This window comes from Amphiprion ocellaris, chromosome 22 (genome assembly GCF_022539595.1).
Source record: "Amphiprion ocellaris isolate individual 3 ecotype Okinawa chromosome 22, ASM2253959v1, whole genome shotgun sequence".
Classification (NCBI taxonomy): Eukaryota; Metazoa; Chordata; class Actinopteri; family Pomacentridae; genus Amphiprion; species Amphiprion ocellaris.
Window position 1 is genome coordinate 19,566,744 of NC_072787.1, and position 20,080 is coordinate 19,586,823.

Here is a 20,080-nt window from a genome sequence, read left to right on the forward strand (position 1 = left end):
AGTTTGAAAACCCTGGTTTAGTTAAATCTTCATCAGCTTTCTGCACCCAGTTATAGTTTCTAAGCTATGATTGGACGCTACATGTTTAGGGGAGGGGTTTAACAAATAGTTAATTGAGGGAAAAAAAAAACGAAAACTCCCTCGCCTTTGTACGCCTCATTCTTTTGTGGTGATGAATGCGGCGCTCTCAGCTGATCAGATGGCTTTGTCTGTAATGCCCTCACATGGCGCTCCGGCTCACCTCGGTTTAATCTCTCTGGACCTGAGCCAACTCTAAATGCACAGATTGCCCCTTTTCACAGAGACAGCAGCGTCAGCAGGGCCGTGCTTCTCCTCCGAGCCCCCCAGCAGACCCCCGGGTCCCCCGTCTCCCAGCGATGCCCTGAAAAGGAGCTCGAACCCGCGGGGCCGGCGCTGTGCAGCGGCCTGGTACTCATCAGCCGCTGGAGGTGTTTTGTCTAAAGCTTTTTTCATTCATTTACTCTGCAGTGCCGAGTGTGCCGTTAACATTAAACAAGCAAGGGCCGACGTGTAAATATTTAGCCTTCCGTGTTTGAGAGAGTTCAAAGGCGGCCGAAGAAATGAACGGTGGAGGGGTGTGTGGGGGGGGATGTGCTGCAATTCCTGCGACCCAGATAGAAGAAGCTGAATTAAAACTTCACAGCTAAACCTGCAGTTTCATTGTTGAGAGGCAGCAATTAATCACAAACCAGCCCTTAATGTGGAATAGAGGACACAAAGCTTCCAGGTTCACATGTCCCTTGAGTTGCTGATTAATGCGGTGCCTCAAACTGAGACTCCAGCGTCCTGTGAAGGTAGGTTAGCTATTGGTTATTACTTAGAAATGACAGGCCTGCTGGGATGTGTAGTGTCGAGGGTTAGCGGGGTCTGGGAGAAGGATGACGGGTCGAGTCTGAGGGCCCAGAGAGGTCATCGTAGGCACGAGCGTGTTGCGTGAAAGAACAGTTTTTATTGGTGTCCAGACAGCCTGATCAGGAAGGTCACGACCTTCTGACCCTCAGATCCCCAAAACCCTGCAGCATATGTGACGACACATTGTGTTTAAAAAATGTGCAAAAATTACACCATGTATCGCAGCCAGAAAGTGGAAAAAAAGAAAAAATTGTCATATTTTGAACTTTCTGCCTGCCCTTGAACTAATCATCTGTGATTTGCCATTTAATTGTAAAAATTTACCAAAACCAAACTTAAAATCATATTTCATCAGAGCCACTTTATTCTTCATTTCTTACTTAAAAATATGCCAAAAATAAACCGTTTGCTCCAATCAGATTCTGTAAAAAACTGAAAAATTCAGTGTTTTTGTGCTAAACTGTGAAGCCATGTCCGACTCAGCTGTGACCTTCAGTCATATGACAAAAATTCAGGGACTTTTTAGCTGAACTGTTGAACAATAGGCCGTGTTTATACAGAGCAAAGAGGAGAAGGGTGCAGTAACCAATTAGAAATGGGACTAGTAAAGTATTGATGATACATAGAGAGTTACTATTATTTCCAGTATTGGTTACACCTGTGTTGATTCTAGGTTTTTTAGTTATTTAAATAACAGATAATCAGAGAAATTCAACTTTCTTTATGTCTTTATTTATGGTTTATGGTGTTAAAACTGTGTCATATTGGGATTTTTGAATTGTCTCCACTTCTACCATTGGCTGTGTTACTTCCATAGAGGTGCAGAACTTTAAATTGCAGTGGAAATTGAGTAAAAGTGAGTAAAAATGTGTCAGGATTTTTTTTTTTAAAAAAGAGTTCAGGGGGTTAAAGGCATTAGAGCTGTGTCAGAAGTACAGTTAATGTTACGCAATCAGACTTCCTCATTTTTATTGCTTCATCTATTTTATTTTTTAGAAAATCACTCATTAGAAATATTTCTTGGATTTTACATGCATTTTCTCCTCGTCATGTTTAATAGCAGAGCTGTAGTGATCCCTCAGTATGTGAATAATAACGTCTTTCATCTTCTGGAAGTTCATTTGTCATGTGTCACATTGGTATGAGCTTCATGCCTTGACTGTTTCTGTTTTATTACTGTTTCTTCCTGTACATGCAGATGCTTCAGCTGCTGCCCTCTAGGCACAGAAACTACACAGAATTCCTTGTGACATTTAGAAAAATCAGATATAGTGTATCTTCATTATCTACAGCATCCGATGGTTCACAGTTAGGTCAAGCAGATGAACCGACATCATGGAAAATGTCAAAGCTGTCAGTGGGGGAAAAAGATTAACTACAAAGGCAGTAAGTTTTTGCAAGAATAATTCCTAAAGTTTGAACTCTTCCTCATAAATTCTCCCGAAGTGAAAGTGCCGGAGCCTTTCGTCATTTCTCTGTAAGCAGCGGTTTAGGAGCCAAGAAGAAGTGGAAAGACCCTAATTAAGTTTTTCTGAGTATGATAATGGTGTCGTTCTTACAGCAGGAAATAAACACTGTCCCATCAGATTGCTAATGTGAGGCCTGGTTGTTCCTTTATTGGATTTGTGTGGGGATGTTTCTTAGCGGCTGGATGTGGAGATGAAAGAGGAATAAACAGGATGAAATTCCATGAATGTCATTGAGAACAGTTGGTCTTAAATCACTGTTGGCGAGCATGACGGCTTTCCATAGGAATCATATGCGTCTCCTAACTTCCTCTGCTGTGCGTTGGATCGATGTCACGCTAATGTACTCGTTTTCAGAGGAAGTCAGAATTACACTGTGGGCAAATCAGATGTTTATCATGTTAGACTGTGACCCAATGGGACCCGAAAGTGACCCAACATCTGCATGTTAGCCACTAAGTTTCTGAAACTGTTACAAAAACTGCAGCAAAACTTGCTTTTTCTGCTGTCAAAATACACTTAATGTCCAAAAAAAGTCGTCACTTGGATTTAACTAAGAAAACAGGTAGGAGCCTTCCATTGGATAATTACTGTATTTATTAATATGTTTCAGCTGCAACAACTTATTTGACTCTAGCTGATGCAGTGAGGAGCTTCTCATTTCTTAAACAACCATGTAGGAAGACATATCCTGTGGTCATGGAAAGGATGTTAATCTGTCTCAGAAGGGTCAAATTATTGGCCTGCATCAAGCAAAGAAAACAACTAAGGAGATTTCTGAAACTACTAAAATCAGGTTAAGAACCATCCAACACATTATTAAAACCTGAAGGATAGTGGAGAACCATCATCTTCCAGGAACAAATGTGGTCGGAACAAACTCTTAGATGATCGTAGGAAATCAACAGTAGAACTCACGACTATGTTTAATAGCGAAAGTAAGAGCATTTCTACACACACAATGTGAAGGGAACAAAGGATTGGGACTAAACCTCTAAGAAAACCACTGATCAGCGAGGCTAAATGGCAAAAAATACATTTTCATCACACCATAACGTAGATGCAGTTTAGTTGTGCAGAAACATCATTTTTGGGAGACAGGGCTGGAATATAAACTAGTTCTCCTGAAGTAAGACAAGATCAGTCAGTTGGAAGGAATTTATGTAATAATCGAAGTGGTTTTTAATTGAAATGCTGCAAATATACCGTCTCCTGCATCTCAAATCTGGATATTGTCTAGTTTTCTTTGACTTCTATCAGACTAAATTGAAGGTAATGGTGTTAGTTTGGGTTTTGGGAAAGACATTTCTTCACTATTTTCTGACATTTTTTGACCCACGTGATGTGAACGCAGCTTGAGTTAATTGAGGTTGTCAGTTTAATGATGATTGCAACACATGAAATTGCAGCAGAGTCATGTAAAAGTCTTGCGTTTGGAGGGTTTAGAAGATGTTGAGCGTGCAGGGACAGATAGTAGAGGGTCAGAAAACGCTGTAGGCCTAGTTTAAGACATTTCTGAAGATGCTTTTGAGTCCACTGTGACTGAAGTGAATCCAAGCTGATCACAGCGGAGCTTTATGGAGCCTCTTCTCAGGTGGTGTCACTGTTTGATAGATTCAGTCTGAGGTGTCACCCTAAGAAGAGTGTTTATCCACAGACATCTTCACACTCTGAAGCCGCTTTCAAAGGACAGAACAAGCTAATATCTCAGAGCGTGGGTGCTGATTTTGGTTGAGCTGTCACGTAGCGATTAAATTAAATGTGGTGCAGCGAGCAGATTTATGTTAGAAAATCCCAAACAACAAAATAAACATTCATGCATTATTCATGTCCTGTAGACGCCACTGGAATATACAACCCTGGTCACTGTTTCACTTTCATTATGTGTCAAATATTTCATCATGAGGAAGTGAGAAATGCAAAGAATCAGACGAAGAGGGGTGTTAAGTTTAAATCCTCCAAGACCTCACGCCTGCTGTGTGTGTCAGATACGGGCACCTTATTGTTTCTACTGCTGCATTCACTCGAATTTACGGCCTCGAAACGTGTCAAGACGAGCCAAGTTTCTGCCTCAGTTCTTGAATTTGCAGAGGTTTCATGAAGGACGGTCGTTGTTTTAATTAAGGCCATTCGTGCATCGTGAGTTCTCGAGGTCTGAATGTTCCTGTTTCACCCCTCTTTGTCCTTGCTCCTTCTCAGGAAAAAAAAAATGGGTTGACTGTTCATTCTGGATCTGCACCTGTTGAATGGAGCGTACGTCTTTGCCGTTTTACGTCTTGAATTTACGACCCTCAGCTGGAGGGACGACCTTTCATTCGGCCTCGGCGGCAGAGCGGCAGCAGCTGTGGTGACTTCACTGTCTCCCCGTTCAAAAAGACATCGAGGGGGACGCTCTCTCGCTGCACCTTGAACCTGATAGCAGCCTGATTTGACACGGCGCCTCCATCAGCTGTTCGTTTTTGTCCGATTGCGCTGATTTTCAAAGAAGCAAAAAAGGTGCATTCATCCCTCCTCGTGGTCTCATTTGTATCCATTCATGTGACTCAAAGAGATGCAGGAAGAAACCGCTGAAATGTCCCCAGTTCTTCATAAGTGTGGTCCTTTGGCAACGCAAAAAGGACTTTTTTATGGGGCCAGCAGCTGTGTGAAGAGAAACATTAGCAACGCTGACTCATTACAAAGAGTAGCTGGAAAGTCGGGGCCAATTTATTTCTGGTTTGGCAGCGAAAGAATCCTGCAGCACGCTTCCACTGGAGAACAGAAAGAGGAGAAATCTCTGCTTTGTAAATGGGGGGATTTTAGGAAGTGCCTCTTTTCTGAGCGGCTCCCTTTTGCCTGCTGGCTTTCCTCTGGAGCAGCTGTCAGTCAGCGAGTCAGTTGGTAAATCTCACAAATACAGATTGCTAATGAGGCTCTCAAAGAAGACCCTGAACTCGACTTTGCTCTCGCCTAGTGACGAGGATCCCCTGCTGCATCGCATCTGAATATTACATGTAATATCTGTAAATAGCTCTTTAGTACGGGAGCCTCACTGTGGTGGTCAGCGAGCTCAGGGTGGTCCAGTCCAGGTCAGACCTTTAACCTCCCTCCAGGACTGCTTCTTCCGACTCTTTCCTTCATGTTTCTCAGCTCCTCTCGAGACGTTTTTGGGGGTAATGAGCTTGTCGTCGATGAAGGATGGGTCGCAGATCGTGCTAGCATCGGCACTGCTGCGCATTCCTGCCGGTTCACGTTACAGCAGAGACACGCAGCAGCTGGAGTCGGTTCAGTTTAGTAACGTGCGGCTCAAAGGGTTCTGACGTTACATCCATCTAGTTAGAATCAGATCTTGTGTCCTGCAGATCCTCCGTGAACCATTAGCCAATGAAGTGGATTTATGGAGGTGCAGGAGAGGTTTTGCTCAACGGCTTTCACACTTCCACTCTAAGTCAGTTAAAGTTGCAGATGCTTCCAGTTCTCTCTATTTCAGCTCTCCATCCAGGTTAAAGTTTTTTTTTCCTCCAAGAAGGAGCTTAAGGAAGGAGGATGTACACCGTAAAACACTGGTTTGGTAGATAAGAACCTTCTGCCACCTCGGATTTCCTCTGCAATTGTTCAGTTTAAATGTCAGTGTAGCTGAACACGCAGCAGAACTGTAGTGAATAACCAGGATTTATGTTAATTTTGTTGCTACAGTTCATTTTTAACCTTGGAAACAGCAGGTAACAAAACAAAAGGTGGACCTGAATGACAGAAAACAGCAGTTCTGAACCCAGAGGTCAGAATATGAATGTAAACTGTCAGAGTAGAAGAACAAAAAACTCTTCTGCTAAAAAAATGTTCCTGTTCTTAGACTTTCTGGCTTTTTCATGTGAAATAGTAGTAAGTGTCACCTACTTCTCACAAGTTTTGAACTTCCTTTGATAAGGAGTCACGAGCCAAAAAGGTTGCTTTAGCAGCTAAGATTAATGTTCATTATTTATCTTAAAAACTTTAGTTAACCCTCTGTATACAAAGCAGCTTTTTTTTCTCAGCTTTTGTCTTTGCTAGTTACTGTGGGCTCATTCTTCACTGCAATATAAAGTCCTGCACCTCTAGGAAAACAGCACAACCATAGCTAGAAGTAGAGAGAGCTCAGCAATGTCTTTTGTAATGTGACACAATTATAATGCCATAAATCTATAAGGAAAAAAAAGAAGAAACAGTGGTTGAATTTCTCTTTATTTATTTTACAAAAAACTTTAAAAAAAACACCAAAAAAAACCCCCAAAAACAAACTTCAAATCAACCCACACATTTTTCCAGTGCCCATTGTTGTCACTAATTTGGGAAAAAATGGCGACTCTACATACTGTAGGTATTATATACTTAAAGTTAATTTCCATACTTGCCTTCTCTTGCTCTGAGCAAACACAGCTTGCAGTTCAAATGACATGTCTCTTAATTTTTGCCATTTGAGTGTTTGTCGCAGCCAGACCACTAGTGGCTTCTCAGTTATGCTGAAGATCACAGAATTTTTTTGGTTTTTCCAAAATCTAGATCAAGCAAACAGTTCATTTTTGGCAATTTTTAAAAAGTGAGACATGTAGAATGAAGCGATTTTGATTAAATATGACGATTTTAAGCTTAGATTTGGTTAATTTTTCCTGATAAAACAAAAAGTCACAGATGATAAGTTCCAGGACCAACAGGATATTGAAAATCTGCATTTTCCCCGTTTTTACAGTTTCTTGCTCTGATTAATGTTGTAGTTTTTATGATTTTTTTTAAACAAAGATAGCATACCTTTCATACCTGTTGGGAAGTTTTGGGATTCAGAGGGTTCACAAAACAATCTTAACAAGTTGCACTTTCAAACAACGCGAACAACAAATCCTGAATGAAAACTGCTGGAAAGCATTTGTCAGAATCAGCAAAGAAACTGAGCAGAAATTGTTTAAAATCAGTCACATGGCAGCATGTAAACGCCGTTCATAAGCCTCTTTATCGAGCTTAAATTTGAGCGTAGTGCATTAATCTCTTTGCTAAATTACTTTCATGTATGTGTGAACGATGAAAACAAACATGGAAGTTTGGTGGACAGACAAGTAGGAAACTGTAATTTGTTTTCAGCTATTTATTGTCTTATATAATGAGGAAGGATGTAGTGGAAACTGCATCACAAGAAAACTTTTGTCTGCTATCGTCACTTTCATTGTTTGCTGTGTTAGAACATGTTTCTGTCTATTCTTTGCACCTCTGACCACTTAAATGTCCTCCTTTCCATAATAAAGTTATGTTTGATTTGATTAGATGTTGGCTGCTAATGTGCAGCGTCTAATACTGATAAATCCTGCTGGACGGCAGCCAGCCGGTTCCCCGTGTGACCTATTGCAGACGAGACTATCCCTCCGAGCGCCATTGTTATCAAGTGACTGACCTGGTTTAATCAGCATCAGATGAAATGGGATTTCCCACAGTGCACCAAAGTCACAGTGGGAAATGTCATCCGGGCTCCCCTGCATGCATCAGTGTTTCAGCAGCAGTCAGTTTGGTTAGCGCTTATCGTGTATAAATAGCACTGGTGCATAAATGAAAGTGCAATACACCGTCGGGTTCAGATATGATCATGCAGCACCAGCGTGTCCATGAGAGCTGCTGCATACTGTAAAGGTCCATGTGACTCACTGCTGCTCTCGGATACCAAACCTCCACAAATAGGGTGAGATCTCGTGAGGAGGCAGCGGGGCACGGTGCCAGTTGGGTCGTGTTGGTTACAACCTCGCCCACATTCTTTTTAATACTCTGTCAGACCCCTGGAAATACATTTTCACCGACACGTGGCGTCTCTGCTTTTACGGCGACTCAACTGCCCAAGAAGTCGACCTCTGTGTGAACCGCAACGCCCCCGAGGACGAGGATGGGAGCACCAAATATGTCAGCGTGAAGCTGGACATTATCTGATATTTAACTGCTTCCTATACCGAGTTAGCAGTGTCTGGATCCTTTCTGTGTCCAAGTCTCAGCACAAAGTATAAGCTACAATGTGCAACTACACATTCAAATACTGCCAAAATAAGGTCACAGGTATTCTGTAAAGTGCAGCTTTAAAACAACATTTTCTCAAAGAAATTTATGACAAACACACCGAGGAAATGCAACAATTTCTGCACCTTCAACAAATCGATAAAATCAGGTTTTTATGTGTATTTTTTGAGATTATTTTCTGTTTTGTTTCCCATTTTTTATCACACACATTGGGGTAAATTTGTAGAGCAAGGTGTTGAGGGTTTTAGGATTTGTCAGTCTCCTGTGTTTTTGACAGCTGTAGTTCAGGTGATAGAGCAGGTCGTCCACTAACTGTAAAGTCGTCGGTTTGATCCCTGGTCCCTCCACATGCTGAAATGTCCTTGGGCAGACCTGAACCTTATGTTGGTCCCTCTACCACTTGGGTAGGAAAACACTCTATAAGTACAGACCATTTAACGCTGCATCAAGTTTGACTATTTTCTCTCTCCAGCCATTGATTAAACCCCAAAAAACTCATCTCTGTGTATCAAAGTTGCTTATTTAGAGATTTTTCCATAAAAGTGATAGCCTTATGCCGTAAAAAGACTTGGATGAAACTTCACACCGCCCACCACTCCTTTGAAATGAACAAATCTATAAAGTTGCAGCTTCTATCTGCACTTACTCTTCCACCACTCGCTGCAGCTCAGCACACCAGCTCACCTACTGTAGCACTGTAAAAGCTATTCTGTACTACACAGCTGCGAGATGGAATATGAGAGTAATTTAGCCATTTATGGTCAAACAGGAAACTGATTCTGAAGAAGAATAATGATACAGAAAGTCCTGTCCTGCAAGCTGACAGAATTAGTTCTACAGTTCTACAATTTCATTTAGCAGATGCTTTCATCCAAAGCGATGTACATCTGAGAGTAGATACAACACAAGAAAGGAGAAAACAACCTGGATAAGAGCCATAAAACTAGTTCAACTGTGATAATAGGACCGTGGTGCCTATAAGCAATGTTGGAGGTAATGGGATTGTTTTTTTGCAGTCTTCAATGAAGAGCTGGTCTTAAGTCTTTTCTTAAAGACTGAGAGAGACTCTGCAGATTGAACAGAGTTTGGTAACTCGTTCCACCACCAGGGAACCACAGAGGAGAAGAGTCGAGCTATGGACTTGTGGAGCGTACTGAGCGGGAGGGAGTGTAGACCTGAATGAGTGAGTTCAGATAGGAGGGGATTTGTGACGTATTAAACCCTGGAAGTGTACATCAGTGTTTTCGAGACATCATCTGTACGCTGCAAGTTCAAGACAGAAATACTTAGCTGTGGCTCATAACGGACAGGTCAACAAGGTGAAAAACTGGAGGGGATCCTCAAAGAAACTCCTCATAAATGTGAACTTTGAGTATAAACATCACTTCATGCTCCTCCGTGGACACACTATACAGCTCATCACTGCAGTTTTCCACTGACAAACAAACAAGGTGATGCCCCTGAAAGATGTTTGAACTCTTTCTTTTTTTCAACAACCCACTCAAACGTGAGGCGACTCGACACCCTCGTCATATGACATGTTTTGCATTCCCGGGTGACTTTCCAGCAGGCAGGCGGACGCATTCAGCGTTAGGTGCAGGGGCAGGAAGTGGAGGAGGACTTCAGCAGCCTCAGAGAAACTCCACTTGAAAGCAGAGCTGCCCACTGCGACGTCAGCGCCGCCTCTTTGAATCGTCACCCTTCTGGCTCCACGACCAGAGGCCACAGTGAGGCCGTCATGTGGTTTCCAGGCTGATAACATGAAAATGTATTCACCAGGTTTTGTAGAAACTTTGTTCACACTCAGTGACCTTTAGTTTTAGCTCCTGGAAGTTACAGTGATGTCTCAGTTTTTAATGTCAAATATTTCCATTTGATGAAATCGTGCAGATATAGCATGAAGAGGATTGAAAGTTGGCGGTTTATCAGGGACACATGATGAACCTAATGCAATGTAATCCAAGTACAGTGAAAGAAATCCTGCATTATAAGGAGCTGTTTCTTATATTTATCCCCAATGTGATAAATGTAGTGGATAAAACAACTGGGAAACTTTTCAGAAGTAGTGTAACAGATCCTCTAAAATGACCACACATTTGAGTCACTTCAAAACACTTTCATCATAAACGGAACATTTTAACCTTAGTAAAGAGACAGAACTGTAGATTTACACAATAGATTTTATTGTAAACAACATAATGAGCTGCAACAAACTGGGATAGACTGTCAATAATCAATAAAACACATCTTCACACTATCAGTTCATGCTAGAAATTAACATTTTTGAGTCACTTCTTTGATTCATTGGCTGTACTTGTGCTGTTGCTTTAACTTTTATCCAATAATCTCGTCTTAGTCACTAAAAGTTTCACGGCTTAGCTTTAAAGCTGCTTATATGTGGAAAAAATGTGAAAGAAAACAGTTTGTGTTAATTGTTTCCAAAAAAATCTGTGGTCGCTTGCTCTTACTAACTGGAAGCTTTACAGTATTATTTTAATCTCTTCTTCTTGCATACTGTTGGACACTCTTGTCTTTCTGCTCAGGCGGTGAGCAAAGTTGAGTGTTTGTGTTGGTTTTTTCCCTGCTGTTATCTGAATTTCACAGCAAATTTACAACTAATGACTCCCAGCTCATAATGAAAGGAGCGGCTCATTTGAAAACCCGAAAGCGTTTCTCGATAACTGGCATTATGAAACAGAAGCTCGTTTGCAGACAGTCATTTCGGGACTCTGACACGTTCTTTTCTCCTCTCTGTGTTTCTGCAGGATGGTGGCGTTGCTGCAGGACCCTCATGCAGGCCGAACCTCACCACAGCTGCTGCACCAATACGCCACTGAAGATACTGATCTGAATAGGGAGGATGCAAAGGTGGAAGCAGTCAGTGCTGGATTCAGTTTCACTGCATCTTAATGGAGCACACACACACACACACACACACACACACACACACACACACACACACACACACACACACACACACACACACACACACACACACACACACACACACACACGGTTTTTTAATAGTATCTACTTCCCCCTTTTTTTGTGTGAGAGGACACAGATACACCCTGAATGGGCCCCTGTGGTGCTCTACATTGTGGTTGGGAAGTACCTAATGTTACAACTGTCATGCTGATCTGCTTAAAGGGACAGTGTTGATCACTTTTCTCAGTATTTTCTCAGGGGTCATGTAGTGTCGCCCTAAATAAGAGGTTGTCAGAGGAGGTGTCTGTATTACACAACTATATAAAGAGCTAAAGTAGACATATCATGCTCATTTTCAGCTCTATGTTTTTATTCTTCTCTAGACTAGCCTCGCATGATTCACAGATTTAATAAAACCTTATTTATGTCGTATTGCTGCAATAATTTTGGACAATACAATGTTGTAACCGCCGGATTTAAACTGTAAATGTTAACATCTCAATAAGAGAAGCTAATCTAAGATCTGTAACTTGCATCTTAACAAGATAACATCAGTTGAGTTTCTGTCTGAAAAACACAATATTACCTCCTGTCTCTTTAAGAGCTCCCCAGCCCCTCCCTGAAAGCCCCCTTTCTTCTGATTGGCTCACATCTGGAAGCCTGCACCCCAGTTCTTGTGAGCACCACCAGTAACATATTTCGTTGTTTTCGATCAGAAATACCAACTTATCAAAGTTCAAGCCTGAATCCAAACTGGACTATTAGCCTAAACTAAGTGAGCAAGTAATATTGCAGCAGGACATCTTTGTTTGCTAAATATTACACGTTACCTGCTGATTGTGTCCTAACGGTTGGATTTAGTCTTTCAATCAAAAGCTGCATGTAAAAATTGTTTAAAATGTGCTAAAATACCAGCTGAGCAAACTGCTGCTGATGACTGCAGAAAGAAATCCACTTAAGTGGAAAAACTGTTGGAAACCTTGTATTTAGAGCAGATGTTATCTAAAATTGTGGCCACATTTAATATAAGCATCCAACATTGTAACATATTAATGACAAAAAATAAGGGAAAGCACAATATGTTTGTGCCCAAGCAAAATGAAGTAGAGAAATAAAGTCAAACTCTCACCACTTGATGAATCCATAGTTGCTGGGAGTAGTGAGACTTTTGGGCCTCAATTCATTGTGAAGTTGTGATGTCAATGAAATCCAACCACACTGAGGTGAAAGGGGAGAGGAATTTGCTTTGCAATCATTTCTAAAAACCACATAAATTTTTACTTGCATAATCCCCTGTGAGTTTTGTAAGTCTCTTCTGGCAATTGACACTGTTGAATGTTTGGAAAAAGCTGCACACTTGTCTGAATAAATTTCTCAGTCTGGCAGCATGTTTACTGAGCGTGTTTTTTTCTTAGTGTCCAACAAGTAAGTGAAGTGTGTTCATTACAGTCCTGGGTGTTCTGCATCACTTCCTCCTGTTTACAGCTGCAGGGAGTGAAAGTGTTTAATCTGTACATGAGCTTCATGCCCTTTTCACCAGGGTCATTTACACACAGCAGACACTGTATCCACACTCGTTACGAAACCCTGACCACAACACAGAGGCATTGCTTTATGAATCAGGTGTTGTCCTGCAGCATTTTGTACATTTTTTAAATGTTGCTCACAGCTGATTTGGGTCGACTGAATTCCTTTGAGTCTCAGTTACAGTGCAGACTGAAACCATGTTAACCCTTTAAACCGCCGGCAGGTTTAGAAGGCATGTTAATCTTTGAAAGTCCCCATAATTACATCATTTATCAGAGCAAAAAAATGGAAAAACGGAAGGAATCTTCACCCGTCATTGAACTATTCGTGTTTGATTTGCAGTTTTGTCTTAAAATGACCCAAATTTAAACTTAAAATTGTGATATTTCGTCAAAACCACTTCATTCTACGTGTCTGTCATTTAAAATTCACACAAAATAAACAGAATCTGTAAAAAAACAAAAAAAATTCTGCACTCCTTGGCGCAACTGAGAAGTCTTTATTGGCTCAGCTGTGTCCAACAGTCACATGACAACAATTCAGGGATATTTTGGCTGAGCTGCAGGATGTGTTTACCTAAAGCAGATAGGAGACAAGTATGGAAACAAATGTAAGTAAAATATCTATAGCTCATGAAGTTACCTTTTTTTCAGCTGTGAGCACTTGGAGAAATGCTACACGTGTTGGATCCAGGTTTATATTTAATTTTTTGTAAAATTAGCTTCTTTTTATGATTATATTGCGTCATACTGCACAGACAACATTTTTGAATTCTCTGCTTTTAGTTATGGTTGTGCTGTTTCCATAAAGGTGCAGGACTTTATATTGCAGTGAAAAATCAGTTCACAGTTCATTAAAAAAAATTGAAAAAAACCCCTTCAGAAGCTGCTTGGGGTTCATAGGGTTAAACTATAAGTATGGGAAGGTTGCGATATTAATAAAAAAGGACAATCAGTTTGATTTTAAATGAACCTATGACGTAAAAACCTGTGTGAAAAAATAACATTGGCTCCACACCTTCACAGGAATAAGGAGTGTTCATATTTGTACAAGTCGCAATCTCATCTGTAGTGAGCAGCTTTACGATGCTATAAAGGATAAATCTTCAGCAAACATACAAGAACTGCGCTTCTGAACGCAATTAAAGCAGGAAGAATCAGCCAATAACGTCCTTCACAATGGTTGCGTGTCGATACTGTTCAGCATGGATTACGTGTTCTTATGTCATCTTGAAAATATTATATATATATAATATATGAAAATGAATAATTTGACTGTCTGGTTTGGTTGTGTTTCTATGAAGGTGGCAGAGGAAGTGTCTGGCCTGGTGTACCACAAACAAACAAAACCAGTCATTGATCGCAGGCGATTGGCTCACCTGTCGAATCCGCAAGACTTCCCGGTTGTGTAATTGTAGGCGTTCGCCAAGACGAGTTTAAAAAAGATTAAAATGTATTTTAAGATGAAAGCGTAGGTGAGATTATGACCCCCAACCGTCTGTCTCGATATTAATCACAGTTTACAGACTGTGTCATTGACCCACCCTGCTTATTGTAACTCTGCAACTTTTCTGTGCAACTGTCGATTACTACAAACATTACAGCTGCTTTCGCTTTCAGATTTTCCATATCTGCAGCAATGAGTACAATGTTAGACAGAAATGAGCTAACGAGAAGTTATTTTAAGATCAGTAATTTACTTAAGCAGGTCAGACCTGACTGTGTACATCTGAAAGTCATATATATATATATATATATATATATATATATACATTTTCGGGACTACACCACCAATTAGCTCAGCTTAGCATTTAGATAAAATAAGTTAGAACTTTATTAATCCTGAAGAAAATTGTTGTGCCAGATATTGCTAAGAAAGACTAACTGTAACATGGAAATAAACCAAGAGCAGTAACTATAAGGTGCGTAAGGAGTACAGGCTAACAACAGTGCCTAATAGAATAGCAATAATTAAGATTCATGTAATTAAAATAGGTAAGCTAAAATAAAACTAGAACAGATAAATAAGAAGTAATGCTGCCAAAAACCCAGTATAATGTGTAGTTTGTTTCATTGGTAGGAAAAACAAAGACTAAAAACAACAATTAGCTGTTTATGCTAAGCTAGGCTAACCATTTCCTTTCTGTATCTTCTCTATGACTCTCAGAAAGGCACCAAATGAGTGCATTTCTTGTAAATGCTGCAGTGTTTCTTTTACAGTCCAACAGTTGTCCGGGTTTGACTACAGAGCAGGTGTGGGCTCATGTCATTAACTTCACCAAACATCCTTTTTTTTTTTCTCTCTCCTATCAGCCCGGCAGAGACCTTTGGATGTGGTCAGCTGAGCGGTTAGTCATGCTCACTAGACTGGATATCCTCCTGCCACCGTTGCTTTCTTTATCTCCCTTTTACAAACGACTCCAGTAACTCGACCCCTCCTTCAAATTCCCCGACTCAGCTTTCACCTGAAACACTCATCCTGAGAGGTTTTGGTCGTCGTCTAAGTCGACTGCAGCAAACAACAAAGCAGGCCGGGTCGAGCCGTGTGAAAAAACGCCTTTTAATGTGAAGCCGTGGTTGGATCTGGGAAGAACAGAGAGGAGGTTAAACAAACACAAAGCTCATTAAAATAAACCCTGTCAACTCCCACTCCCTTTTTTTTTCTTTTTTCCTTTTTTCTTTGCGAGGTACAGGAATGTGCTGTCGTGCTTCACATCCCACGTAGAATTGCTGCAGGACTTCAGGTAATGAATGAACAGGGGATGCCCACCCAGCAACCAGAAAAACCAAAGACAACTGGGCAGACTGGTGAAGGATGACTGAGTTTCCCACCGCCATGCCACCTCATCAACACACACCGGCCTGCATGTTAACACAGATCCACTGTGGGAGCTTTTAATGAGGGGTAAATGTCTGGGTTTTTTACGTAACACTTGAAAGGTATCCACCCGAGAGGTAATTGGTCTTCTTAAGTTTGTAATAAATTTGTTTTACAGCCCAGAACCAGAGTTTGTGAGCAGACTTTGGGTTTGATAGCAAGAATTCAGGATCCTCCTCGTTGTGCAACAGTCTCTGGTGAGTAGCTGTGTCGGCATCTCATGTGCTTCCAGTGTGCTGCGATGCTTTACAGCCCAGTAAACCTGTTTACATGTTAATGTAAACCAGCTTGACATGTCACTCTTTCTTTTACTGGGTCACAAAAGGGAGCAAGGTGAGGTGAAAGACGTGGGCAGGTAAACAAACGGGGAAACACGTAGGTCCAAAGGCTCTCTCTGGCACAGTACCAAAGGGTCAAACATTCATCATTTAAACGGATAGTTGGATATTTCTGGGAATACAGCAACTATGAAGGTGCAGCTAGCAAGCAGTTGGTTTATGCTAATTTTTTTTCGGTTTAGTTATTTGGTATGTATGGATTTATGTTTCCACTGGAGGATGGATGGATGGATGGATGGATGGATAGATAGATAAAATTCTGTTGTACCTAACTACTATATTTTTAAAAATTAGGGAAAAAAACAGAATAAAGATAATAAATAACTATATATGTCTTATATATGCTACCTAATAGATTGCATGTTGTCTTATTTTGCTTGTGTAATCTTGAAATATAGCAAAAGAATGCTTTACAGACCTGTAGTAATATGTCATAATTTTTGTAAATGTAGTAAAAACCCATACATATACTGTACAACTTGTACTAAAACATCACGGGAAGACCTTTATTCTAAGGATTTTTAAAAAAGAATACTTGTGATGGTTTATGACACCATTCAAATGTCCTGAGGAGGTTAAAAAAAAAAAATCAGGAATTCATTATAAACTGTAAATTACAGCGTTTTCCTAATCCTGTTTAACATCTCACAACCATTCACACCGTAGTAGATCTACAATAAAGATTACATCAAAATGTAAACTCTCCTTACAGCCATTTATCTCTTTAAATCAGTGCAAATGGATCCATCTCCATCATAATAACTTTCTCTGTTGTCGTCATCCAGACTGTTTCAGGTTGGGAAAATGTCTGACCTTGTCGTCGCGTCTGTCTTTTGATGTGGCTGCTGTGTTTGTTCACCAGCGCCGGCGGTCTGCTCGTTCCCATTCAACGCTCCGCCACTTGCTAAATCCCACACTCTGGCCGGCCGGCAGCCACGCCATTGTTTGCGTTTTACACCAGGAGGTGAGAAACATGCGTTCACACCTCGCTAGCCGGCTGCAGAGTGAGTTCGGCACAGGTCAGGTGTGACTTTTCACCTGGATTCAAACTCAGTGGGTTGCCATTAGGCAGCGTTGACACGAATGATGCTAAAACCTTTAACCGTTGCTAATACTTCTGAAATGTATTTCTCCTAAAAGCGTCTTTGCCACTGGCCAACAATGAAAACACTTAAGGAAGGCTTTTGCATATATTCTGTATATTTCACTCTATAAAGTAATTCAAAGGATCTTTTAACAGCAGCACTAAACTAGAGTAGAAGAAGTTAGCCATCGTTTACGCCACATACGACATGGTATTTTACTGAATAGTTGCATTTCAGCAGTTAGTTTTCATTTCACGCCATAAAATCGTTCATAACCCGGTTACCATGGTGATCTCTGTGTGATGAATCGTATAAGTGTCTGGATTTCTGAAGTTGTGCTGCTCCTGTTCTTCTGCCATGTTTTTCACGAGTCTCCATCAGTGTTGTTAGAAAAAACTGGAGGTGCAGAAATGTTCCACTTGAGAAAGACAGCGTGAGGAGGCGTCACCCATAAGACAAGCTTAAGACTTGTGCTACCATTCAGTAAATATAAACAAGTGGAAATTGGAAATACCTTTGATTGAAGAGGAAAAGCTAATTCCTTCATTACAAGTCGTCTTAACTGTTGCATAAATGTGTTTCATTGGACCTGAACACATTTCTTAGGGTGAATTCTTGGAGGTGATCATTCAGCTAGTTTTCCAACTTTGTTGCCAACTGCAATAAGAAATCAAATCTTCTTACTTTGTACAACGCTAAAACAGCAGCATTTTGTAGATAAAGTTTACTAAAAATGGCTAAAATCTTGGAATCATGTGGCAGTGGAATATTTAAATGTGTGGAATCATTTCAATCATAAGGCTTGGAGCTTTCAGATGATTTGTCTAATTTGGTCGTCAGTTCAGTTCAAAAGACAGCTGCAGAATTTTCACTTTCACTAAAATGAACTACAAAGCGATGAGATATCTCCATCTTTGTACCATTGTTTTTTGGTTAGGCAAGTTGAGGAAATGTTTAAAAATATTCTTCACTGCAGAGCACTCAGACTATTTGCGGTGCAGCCAAACAGAAGAGTTTTTGAGGAATCTGAAAATGTCTTCACGTGTCGTCAAACAGCCTGCAGGGTTTTCCAGAGCTTGGTATGAATTTACTGTGGCTGCAAGTAGGATCGTTGCCGTCTGACTCAGAAGCGCGATGCAAAGCACTCAAATGTAAAACACGAGAAGCACGAATACCTGAAACCATGATTCACTGGCTGGTTTTAAAGCTACTCAGGAAACAGTGAACAATGTTCACCATCACACCTCTGAGGGCGGTGCATTATAAAAGCATCCTTCTGTGTACAAAGTGGAGAGTCAGAAAAGTAAAAGCATTTTTTACTAACAGTCAAGTTTCCACAGATAAAAACATTATGACTCATCAGAAACAGGAACTAATAAAGATATGGACAGTTTGCATGAAGTTACTCATTGATATGTATTCTAGACTGCAAGGCATCGACTTAATTCAAGAGCAAATAATTCTGTATTTGCTCTCATTTGAAGAACAAATATTAATGTATTTACACATTTTAACACTTGTTTGCTTTATCACAATGAGCCGCTGATTCATGACTGCAACAAGCAGGAGTACAGTGGATTTTAAACTCATTGACGAGGGGGAAGCAGCAGCTGAAACTGCAGAGAGGAAACCATTGTATTATGTTAAGTTCCTCTTGTCTTAACAACTCTAGCAGCACCATAAATGGAAGGCGCTGCTTCATTCACAAATTTGCACTCTGTGAACTCAGGACCAGCAACCCGGTGTAACCTCTGATACTGACACCGTAAATTGCCTGAGCCAAACAGAGCGCTGCATGAGTTTTACCTTCCTCTTTAGCAGGGCAGCAGCATAAATGCAAATATAGCTCATGCATGTGCCAAAATAACTAATTGGAGCATTGATTTTTTTTTTTGGACAAACTGCATGCAAAACTGCAATCTTGTAGCTTTTGATCTAGTACACCCCATAAATCCCAGAATGCAGTGGTGTTTTCCCACTACATATGGCTCCATAGATCAGATTTCAGAGGATAGAAATGGCTTATTTAATGGTATTAATAACTGTAATATCGCTTTGCTGTGACTTTACAGCCCAGTACTTTTACTACTAAAGGTCAATGAGTGTATAGTGAGATAAAAATAGAAAAGGCCCATTAAGCATTAGTACATCTTCATCAGCAAATCTTCAATTAAAATGACTGCTCAGACTGCCAGTCATTTAATCCCTTTATCTACAGGATCTGGTCTACTGTATACGCACATGGATGTGTACATGTACACGTGTGCCTTTATGTTTCTATGTGACTGCATGTTCTTATCTCCACCATCAAGTAATATTATACAGCCGCCCTCACGGCAGATTATCTCATCTATCTTTTTTTTTTCTTTTTTCCACTTTGCACAGATCTTAGAGGTGCAATGCTTCCCATAACTCCCCGAAGCGGAGAATCTGTAGATTAAAAAGTGTCCAGACTTGCTGCAGGTGAGCGCTTCGCCCTGCGTTCCCAGGCTCGCTGTAAAAAATAGTCAGACAGCTGTGGGAGGTCTGCAACTTGGCAGGAGTGTCTTCAAAAGTATGCCCTCTCCGGAGTCAAACACCAGCACAGGCTGCTACTTGCTCCTTTCCAACTGATCTGCCCGCCCACACATGGGAAAGCACTCTCCAGGAATCATGCTCCGTCGGCCTCCATGCCCAATCAGGCACTTTTATTTCATTTAAACCCATCACTCTGTTTGGGTTAAAACGATTTCTTAAAATAACACTGCGTCCCTGTGAGGCGCAGTAAAAGGCTATAAAGTTCCAAGTTGAATTCAAACAGCGGCCTTTAATCAAAGCCTTGGCTCAAAGTCACAAATAACGATGATACGACCGAAAGTGATCTTAATGTCGCCAGCGTGCGCTATGCAGCCCGACCAGCAGCAGTATACAAAGCTGTCATTTTGTGTAGACTTAAACAGCGCTGCATCAAAAGGCTCAGTCGGGCAGCGCTGCTCAGTTC

At 40.9% G+C, this 20,080-nt stretch overlaps 1 long non-coding RNA gene across 3 annotated transcripts in view; it reads left to right on the forward strand.

Annotated features, from left to right (window-relative positions):
- LOC129348025 (uncharacterized) overlaps positions 1-20,080 on the forward strand; it is a 60,274-nt gene that overhangs the window by 22,406 nt on the left and 17,788 nt on the right. The window contains exons 2-4 of one of the 3 annotated variants that reach the window (XR_008600442.1): positions 11,111-11,222; positions 15,493-15,704; positions 15,796-15,874. This is a non-coding gene — a long non-coding RNA (uncharacterized LOC129348025). Of the gene's footprint in view, positions 1-11,110; positions 15,705-15,795; positions 15,875-20,080 lie in introns of all 3 variants that reach the window. The other 2 variants (XR_008600441.1, XR_008600440.1) reach the window with 2 other exon arrangements.